The sequence below is a fragment of the Myotis lucifugus genome, unplaced genomic scaffold (genome assembly GCF_000147115.1).
Source record: "Myotis lucifugus unplaced genomic scaffold, Myoluc2.0 scaffold_252, whole genome shotgun sequence".
Classification (NCBI taxonomy): Eukaryota; Metazoa; Chordata; class Mammalia; order Chiroptera; family Vespertilionidae; genus Myotis; species Myotis lucifugus.
In genome coordinates, this window is record NW_005871300.1 from 1,752,020 (window position 1) to 1,760,073 (window position 8,054).

Genomic DNA, 8,054 nt, shown 5'->3' on the forward strand with positions numbered 1-8,054 from the left:
CAGGCAGGCAGATGAGTGGTTAGGAGCCAGTGGTCCCAGATTGTGAGATCGGGCCTAAACTGGAAATTGGACATCTCCTGAGGGGTCCCAGATTGGAGAGGGTGCATGCCGGGCTGAGGGACTCCCCCATGTATGAATTTTGTGCACCGGGCCTCTAGTCTATATATATATAAATGCCTAAGTGACCGTTATGACCAGTCCACCAGAAAGACCGGAACAGCTAGTTGACGCTCACTGACCACCAAGGAACAGATGCTCAATGCAGGAGCTGCCCCCTGGTGGTCAGTGCGCTCCCACAACCAACCTCCCACAGCCCCTCCTCCTGGCCGGCTTGCACCCATCAGCCCCTGGTGCTAAACCATTTATAGAGACTTGCTTCTGGGTCAGGTTTCTTATGTAGCAGACCAGCTCCCTCTCTGTGATCTATTGAAAGTCAGCCCTCAACACAAGGGTTTGCCTCATTCCTGTCCTCTCCCTTTCCCAGGGGCCACTCTTTCACCACGGTGGTGGTGTGGCTGCAAGGGAAGGAGGTGGGGGGGAGGCGGGGAACCACCCAGTGGTAGGGCGCTGACAGCGGTGTCGGTGTACATTCCTTCCATGCCCAGCCTGGCAACAATTGCCTCCTGTTTCAACCCCACTGGGGCCTTATGGCCCAGGCTGGGATGGGAAACCAGGGGTAGGTGTCAGCGGACACAGCCCCTTTCCCAGGGGAGCCAAGGGCCAGCTCCCTCCTCAGGGCTTATGGTCAACCTCCTGTGATTCCGCCCCCCAGCCGGCCAACCTCCTGCAGTCCTTCCTCCCACCTCCCTATACATGAATTCGTGCACCGGGCCTCTAGTTCAATATAAAATTGAAGTATAGATGCTCCTTGACTTACCATGGTTATTATGCCCCAATAAATTCATCATAAGTTGAAAATAATGTAAGTCAAAAATACACTTAATACACCTAACCTAATGAACATGATACTTTAGAATAGCCTACCTTTAATGTGTTCAGAATACTTACATTAGCCCACAGTTGGGCAATCGTCTTCAGTTTCATCTTAATTGTAACTACCTGCATGTTTGCCTCATCAGAAGCAGGAGACACAGATGGGCATTTTTGCAGACATGATGGGATGCAAAAACACAAAACGCAATATCCAAAAATCACTGGCAGCTAGTACACTGAGTATAAGCTATTTACCCTCGTATCATGGCTGACTGGGAGCTGCAGCTCACTGCCACTACCCATTATCACCAGATAATATGGAACCATATATTGCTAGCCCAGAAAAAAAATCAAAGTCAAAGTTCAAAGTACAGTTTCTACTGAATAGCTTCCACACCATTGTAAAATCAAAAATTATAAGTTGTATCATGGTAAGCTCAGGACCTTCTACAGTTATCAACTTATTTGTTTTAGAAAGCAGGGGGTGAAAATAAATTAGAGATTGGTTATTATGGGCCAAAAATAAGGACAAAACTTAAGTAGGTATTCTACTTCAGAAATTATATATATATACTATCTAATAAAAGGGTGATATGCAAATTAACCATCACTCCATCACAAAGATGGCGGCTCCCAGTCCCCTCAGGCCTCCCGGAGTCCCCAGTTCTTTCAGCCTGAACTGATTACTATGGCAAGTGGACCGAGAAGGTTTTCAGCAAGTGTGAGAAGCAAGTGTGAGAAGCAAATGTGAGAAGCAAGCCTTGGCGGATGGAGGGGGCGGGGGAGGCCCTCGGAATTCAGTTCTGAAACCACAGGGACCCACCCACTCTAGTGTGGGCTGGGGAGGAAGCGCTGCTGCCGCCCACCCAGTGCCAGGTCCCTGGTTAAGGAAGCGGGTCCAAGTTGCAGCCAGGAGGCCTGGTGGGGCTGTCTCACCCCAGACCATGTGGCTGAGCTCTGGCGGGGGCAGCAAGTGCCTCCGGGATCACTGTCTGCCCCCGGGTCGCCTGCGGACACCGGTGGAGCGGGCGAGGGTTGAACATTTTAATAAAAATGGGACTACTGCACCCCACCCCACCACACCCTGATCCCCAGAACGGAGAGGGCAGTGGGATGGGGGTGCAGCCTCGGACCCCATTAGGAGGCACCGGGACTTGGGAGGGGCTGAGAGCAACCTGCAGGCACACTCCGAGGAAGAGCTTCTGAACTGCCAGGACGCCGAGGGCCGGCTGCTGGAGGCACGCAAAGGTGCAGACAAGGCGGCTCTCGCTGGCACTTAGCTAGAAAAGCGCATGGATAGCCTGATGGATGGAATCGCCTTTCTGAAGAAGGTGCATGAAAAGGAGATCACCCAGCTGCAGACGCAGATCCAGTACGCTCAGATCTCTGTGGAGATGGACCTGTTTTCCAAGCCCGACCTCTTTGAGCCGCTCAAGGACATCTGGCCCAGTATGAAAAGCTGGCTGCCAAGAACATGCAGAATGCAGAAGAATGGTTCAAGAGCCGCTTCACCATGCTGACCGAGAGCGCTGCCAGGGACACCAAAGAGGTGCGCACTGCCAAGGACAAGGTGTCTGAGAGCCGCCGCCTGCTCAAGGCCAAGACCCTGGAGATGGAAGCATGCCGGGGCATGAACGAAGCGCTGGAAAAGCAGCTGCAAGAGCTGGAGGATAAGCAGAACGCCGACATTAGTGCTATGCAGGACACAATCAACAAATTAGAAAATGAGTTGCGAACCGCTGAGAGTGAATTGGCACGATATTTAAAAGAATACCAGGACCTCCGCAATGTGAAGATGGCTTTGGACATTGACATTGCAGCTTACAGAAACTCTTGGAAGGTGAGGAGCCCGGCTCAGTTTAACCAGCGTGGAAAGCATAGCCAGCAGCTACTCCCAGAGTTCCCAGGTCTTTGGCCCATCTGCCTACGGTGGTTTACAGACCAGCTCCTACTTGATGTCTGCTCGCTCCTTCCCTTCTTAATACACCAGCCACGTCCAGGAGGAGCAGATCGAGGTGGAGGAGACCATTGAGGCTGCAAAAGCCGAGGAAGCTAAGGATGAACCCCCCTCTGAAGGAGAAGCTGAAGAGGAGAAGAAGGAGAAGGAAGAGGCTGAGGAAGAGGAAGGAAAGGAAGAGGAAGAAGGTGCCAAGGAAGAATTTGAGGACGCAAAGGAGGAAGAAGGAGGTGAAGGTGAAGGAGAAGATGCCCAGGAAGCTGAGGACGAGAAGAAAGAGGAAGGTGCTGGGGAGGAGCAAGCAACCAAGGAGAAAGACTGAGCCCCCCCTCCCCCCCTTTCCTTAATTATTTCAGGAATAATCCTCCCGAAACCAGGTCAACCCCATCACCCACCAAGCAGTTGAGTTCCCGATACTATATGAATTAAGAAGTCAATATATGTAACATTCTGAGGTGACTCAGGTTGGACATTAAATGTTGTGCTATGACTTTTCTCCTTATGCAGAGTATCTGTTTGCTTGCAGAGTGGCTTCCTGGCTTCCTGCCAGCCTGTGCATGGTCCACGCTTATGAGTTCAGGATCTATGGCAATGTGAATAATTCAGATGTTTACAATAAAAACACATGAATACATGAATTCACTAATGTTAATGTTAAACTTCATGGAAAAATAGTCCTTTGAATCTTTGGTGGTTAGAAATTAAAGACCTCAAATCATGTGCAATAAACAGTAAAGTTACACTGAATGACAAAAAAAAGTGCATCAGGGGTCAGGAAACATTCAAAGAACTGGGGAACCATTCCCAAATCAGGAAGGGAAGTCACACGGTGTATATTATTGCTACGAATACAGTATTTCCTACTACTTACAACATATACAAGGTAATGTATTAGATGCCTTCTTATCGCATGAAGTACGTATTATCATAGACTTAAAACTGATACAGTTTCTGGAGAGTTTGGATTAAGCCATAAATTTTGAGATGAAGCAACTTAAACTTTTTATAAAATAAAATAACATAATGATTTTTGAAAATTTTATTAGATATAGGGTTGTGGGTGTTTTTTGTTTGTTTGTTTGTTTGTTTTCCGATGTTAACATTTTCAGAGAAAATGTTTAGAAGCAAAATAGCCCATTTTTATTATGCTCAGTTGATTTCCAGACTGTTGAAAACATTAATATCAACTGACATTCATAAGAATTCAGTCATGAATAATTTGTTCAGAAAGCTGAAATAGGATATGAGCTAAAATTTTATCACATAGGTTATTTAGTTTTGCACATTATAAAGAGGTTGCTAATTCTTTAAAAGATCCCTTTCCCCTTTTTCTGGGAAACAAAATTTCTAACCTTATTTGTTACTGGTATGACCTTGAAATTGAGTTCTAACCAATGAAATAGAAGAGGAAGGGAAGTTTGCTGCTTGCAGACCAGGTCTCTGTAAACTTCCTCCTGCTATGCTCCTCCAAGCTCTTTTCCAAGATGGAAACCCACTGAATTAACTTGTGAGTCATGTGCTGAAGATGGCCTAGGTTGCAGCCAACTGTTTTTATGTTCTGTAAACTGAAAAAAAAAAATTAAGCCTTAAAAAGTAAAAAAAAAGTTCTTTGTCTTCAAGCCTTTACAATTTTAGGAATCTGTCTATTAACGCAGCCTAACCTACACTAATACAAAGAAGTAAAGGAATTTAAGTTAATATTTGGTAAACACACCTAAATTAAACCTCAGTATTAGAGGAAAAAATGAGTAAGGAAGAGTTAAAGTATATTTACAAAAATTAAGAAAAAAACTATACAGTTTTCCTATCCTGAATCACATGGTCTATATATGCAAGAATGGCTAATATATTAAAGGATTTTACACAGACATTTCCTAGATCCAAATTCTCTTTTGCTGAATTGTTTGGACAATTTCACAATGATGGGATACCGTACCATTGTGTGAAATCAGTCTACTTGATTATAACTACTTCATTGAATCTCAGAGGATCATATAGCACTGGCCTGATGTGAATATTTGCTAAAGCTGAATCGCTGCATAGAGCTCTCAAAGGTCTGGCCATGCTTTTCAAATATCCCTTGAGTAAAGGGTATTTTTATTTTTGTGTCATTCAAAGCAGATCCATCTCTTCCCTCAGCCTCTGTGGCAGTTAATAATTCATCCTGGTCCCCTTCGGTAGGAATGATGGGTTCCATGCCACGCTTCTTCAGAATTTCAGAAATAACCTTTCTAGGGAACCTCATCACAGTTCTTGTGATGAGGCTTATCTACTGAATAGGTAACATGTGATTTTTAAAGAACAAAACCAGCTTTAGCTTTTCAAAGAATGATGGTTAATCTAACTTTAAAATAAAGCTTCATCTTGCCTGGGCTGTGTAGCTCAGTGATTGAGTGTTGATCTATGAACAGGAGGTCTTGGTTTGTTTCCTGCTCAGGGCACCTGCCTGGGTTGCAGGCTCTATCCCAATAGGGGGCATGCAGGAGGCAGCCTATTAATGATTCTCTCTCTTCATTGAAGTTTCTATCTCTCTCTCCATCTCCCTTCCTCTCTGGAATCAACAAAAATATATTTAAAAATATGCAGCTTTATATTACCTTAACTAACCATCTTTCCTTACCTAGTTTATATTAGTAAAAATATAGCTCACACTTGTATTCCCCGAATCCCTGCTGGTATATGATGTCTAAGTTTTCTAGCTCCTTTGAAGTGTAGTTTTCTAGCTCCTTTCCTCCATTATCAAGCCTTTCATTCCTATCTATGTTATACTGTGAATGAACCCTCTTTCATAGACTTAATGGATAGGAGAAGTGGCCCAAGAAGATTGCTCTTGACATTTGGGAAAAAGGGCTCTGTATTTTTTATTCCAGCAAATGAGGTGTTATAGTTGTGTAGGGTAGGACATGTCACTTCTGCAGGCTCAGAAGTTTCAAAGGAGGCTGGATAGTCAAACTATTTGGGAACATCCACCTAGATAATTCCATCTCACAGATCAAAATATCATTCCCCCAACCAGACCCCTGACTTTACAATGACAGACCTGTTTTGGCTGGACATTTAGCTTTCTGTAACGTTAAGCCACTCAGTCATTATTATGTCTTTGTGCTGGCCCTCGGATTTCTTTGCCTTCTAGCTGCAGAAGAGGATTTTTATTTTAAGTAATTGAGAATGACAGTAGACTTACTCCAAAATATTTAATGATTAAAAATTATAACACTAAGTTTGTATTCTGAGAGTTAAAAACAAAATCTCCATATAAATTTAGATGATTAGAAAAATAAATTAAAGAACTGTGAAAAGGTTATGACTAAAGAGTTTGGGAAATTCCAAAACTGCAATAATAATAGCATGAGTATAATCAATGAAACAAAAATAGATGTGATTTAATTTGCAAAGCAGAAACCTAATTTATCAACTTTTATATTGTTTAGAGAAAAAGCATGTAAAAAATAAAACCATTGGAAAAGTGAAAATAGTTGCAGATGCCATCTAAGAACACTCCACAGGCTAATGTTCTTCCATCCACCTGGCAAGTGTGCCTACTAGTAAAATATGAATCATATATCGATGATACTTGCTTTGTGTATTATGCTGGCTCATCATACAGCTCCCCTATCGGTAGAATATGTACTAGCTTGTCAATGTAAGAAATTCGTTTTCAACAGTAATTTTCATTTTATAGAAGAATTTACTGATATATTGATTGGTATGTATCAAGTTTTGAAGAGGATCTCAAAGACCCATTGTTTCAACTGGAAAAATTCAGTTTCTAAGACTGAAGATCTAATGGACAATTGTTTTACTAATATGTATCACGGGGACAACTGTATTATAGAAATTCTTAAAGGGAGTTAGAGTTTACATTATCACACACCTCTTCATAACTTCCTCTAAGCACAGTTTTTGTTGTAATTAAACAAGACAAATAGTAAATTACTAGAAAGAACATAAGTCCAGAACCTAGACTTTTGCATATAAATATGAAAAGAATACTGATAATGAAAGTGGAAGAAGTAAATTAATTTTGACTGTCTAAGTTGTGACAGGGTAGTTATAGCCATGATTTCATCAACCCTTTAAAACTACCCTAGAAGATTTGGTAGATTTTGCTAAGTCCATTTTATAGAAAATAAAACTGTGATACAAAAACTGTAGGAATTTTGCCAAATCACCCAAAATAAGTGGTAGATGTATAGTTAATCCCTTTGTGTCTGGTTACAAAACCCATGCCAGTTCCACTGCACCCAAGTCTTCTCATAGAATGAATTGCTAAGGTTAATATATTAATGGCAACTTATTCCTAAAACTGGAACAATCACAAATAGCAGTCTTAAAAAGTCAAATTACAGCCTTGTATCCTTTATGATACAGGTTCAATATTTACTCACTTGTTTTATGAGAGAAGGGTTTCAAAGTTTTACCCTTTATAAAAAATATTTAATCATGTGAACAACTTCTCTTCCTGATACAAGAGCCTGCTGGCCTTCAGAATAGAACTACACTATTGGCTGTCCTGCTTCTCAGGCTGCCAACTCAGAAGCAAACTAAACCACCCACCCTCCATGTTTGTAATAATAATTATTAATAGTAAATAACGCAATCTTTAAATATAAATTAATGATATAAACTTGTACTTATTAATTACTTATTAATAATAATGATGATTATTATAAAGATAATTACTATAAGGAATTGACTCACATGATTATGGAGTCTAGCAAGTCCAAACATCTACAGGGTGGGCTGGAAAGCTGGAGACTCAGAAGAGCACCCACTCACACACACCTTCTATTAGTTTTCTAGAGAACCCTGACTAATAAACATAATATTAAAATTGTCTGTTATCAAATTTTTTATTATATTCACTTTTTTATGAATAAAATTTTTCTCAATTTTCAAATAAAAATATTCTCATTGGAGCTTTCATTAGACTGTAATGAAAAATAAAATTAATTTTAACCTCTTTATAGACTCCAAAATATTAATTTTATATTATGCTCTATCCTTTCATTTAATGAGTTATGTTAATTCCTACAGAAGGCATTATAGTTTTCACAGTTTTTATAATTAAATAAATTTTTAATTATAAATGTATTTATAATTAAATATATTCCTAAGTATTTTATTTGCTGTTACTAGGAATATTTTTTCTCATCTCTTCTTT

At 40.9% G+C, this 8,054-nt stretch overlaps 1 pseudogene; it reads left to right on the plus strand.

Annotated features, from left to right (window-relative positions):
• LOC102421303 overlaps positions 1-3,212 on the plus strand; it is a 22,414-nt pseudogene extending 19,202 nt beyond the window's left edge.
• Positions 3,213-8,054: the final 4,842 nt, after the last annotated feature.